Here is a 2,247-nt window from a genome sequence, read left to right on the forward strand (position 1 = left end):
CATATTCGAGGCTGAAATCTTGCTCTACTGCCTGGAAAGTGCCGCTGTTGAAGAGGGGCAGACTGTTCTAAAGCTAAATGTGACTCCAGAGGCTGATTCCTCGTCATAAAAGTCAATGCAAAGAAGTCAAGGCCGCTGGAGTGAAGAAGGTCCGTTATCTAAATCAGGAGATTCATCATCGGATGAAACTGGAGAGGGACCCAAGTCTGACGGATCATGTGCCACTGCAGGAGGCTTTTGCAACAGTCCAATAATGTTGCAAAGTTGGCGCTGAATGGGCTCCAAGAAAGGGTCAGGAATTATGTATAGGAGTGGACAAAACCGCCGAGATAAACTGAGGAGGTGGAGCCCAGACTGTGGCACTGAAGCCTGACATCTGGCACCAAATGGACAGAAGGTGCCCGCTTGAACATTGGATGCACGGACACTGGTGGACACTCGGACACAGAGTGTTTCCTAAAGAAGGAAGAGCACTCTGACACCAAATACTGGCACTCCGTAAATTAAAGCTCAGGAGACAAAAGTTCAGGACTGTTCCAGAAGCTACAAGAGGGCTGTGGACTAAGCTCCTGTTCCCTGAGCCACTTACAGGGAAGCAAAGAGCGATCAGCTTCTGAGACGTGCCTTTTCAATGGCGCAGAATCACTAGAAAAGCATCATCAGCATCTCATGTCCACACTAGAGTCTGAACAACTTGAGCACATTGAATGTACATCCTTATGGATGCCTTTCCATTGGCTGTCTGCTGATGCCTGGGACTTACAGACAACAGGCTTGACTGAGGGAGCAACTACCCAAGGGCAAATCCCACAGACCTCCCTTGGACTTCCAGTATGCCTCATCCCAGGTTTAAGGGAGTATGACAGGGACAAGTAGTCACCTCCTCCAACAATACTGCACTAGTATCTATGTCACTAGCACTCACCTTGTCCATAAGGACGCTAATGGATGCCCTTACTTGGGCCACAGTATTGACAAGTAGACCGAATTTCTGGTCTATTCGGGCTTTGAGGCTAGTGATGGCATTGGGGTCGGAAGCATGGGAGCCAAGTAATGGAATAGGTGGGAAAGTTGGAGGCTGGTGACAGGGTAAATGGGGGGAAAAGGCAGTTACAGGTTAAAAGAAAAAAAAAAGGTAAATTGGCTACACCTGATTTAGGAGAAGATACTAGTACTTGGCTAGCTAACTTCCTAGCTTTGGCTCTAGCAGCTGCTTTCCTCTTCCTATGTCTCTCAATTCTGTCAAGATATGTGTTGAACATCTTCCATTTCCCCTGATCCCACTCCCTACAATTCATCACAAGTCAGATCAACTGAAGAAATTTGTCCTCTATCTGTCCTCTACAACTGATACAAATAGTATGTGAATTGTACAAGGCTTTTATCAGACTGGTTTTGCAGCCTTTGCTACAACTGGATACTACAATAAGTACTAGTCAGACATGGTTCAAAAAATGTCTTAATCAGGGAAAAGTCAACATCAAAATCTAATTTATAAATAAATAGCACAAAGGCTACCAACAGAATGAATGTCACCAAAATGTCAATCAGACAACCATCTGGTGATAATACAAAATCATGCTACTAAAAAAACTATAGTTCAGTATTTGACTGGCAGTAATGAATATGATATTTCTATAATAAAATAAGATTTTGTACATACTTACCCAGTAATTATATAGCTATTAGTTTCCACGGATGTTAGCCTAATTCAAATTTCGCGGGTAGCGCTTTGATTGCTCAGTGTAGGTATACAGTGCCGTCCCACGACGGCAATAGTACTACGTAGGAACGCCTTAGCTAAGCACTTCATTTTGTTTTATGTATAATGTCCATCAGAGGGGAGCCAGGTGGGCTTCGATCATATAATTACTGGGTAAGTCTATACAAAACCTTATTTTATTATAAAATATTATTTTTGTATATGAGACTTACCCAGTAATTATATTGCTGATTCCACATTTAAATGAATTGGGATCATTCACATATTCCACTCCAAAGCATTAAGTCATGTAATGAATTTAAAATAGAAAAGTTGTTAGAGTTGAAAAAACAACACTTGTTGGTTCTATTAGTTAACCCTTAAACGCCGAGCTGGTATTTCCGAAAGAGTCTCCCGTATGCCAGCAGCGTTCGTGAGTGAGCGCTGAAGCGGAAAAAAGTTTTTTTTCAAAAAATCACAGCAAGCTTAATTTTCAAGATTAAAAGTTCATTTTTGGCTCCATTTTTGTCATTGCCTGAAGTTTA

This window comes from Macrobrachium nipponense, chromosome 2 (genome assembly GCF_015104395.2).
Source record: "Macrobrachium nipponense isolate FS-2020 chromosome 2, ASM1510439v2, whole genome shotgun sequence".
Classification (NCBI taxonomy): Eukaryota; Metazoa; Arthropoda; class Malacostraca; order Decapoda; family Palaemonidae; genus Macrobrachium; species Macrobrachium nipponense.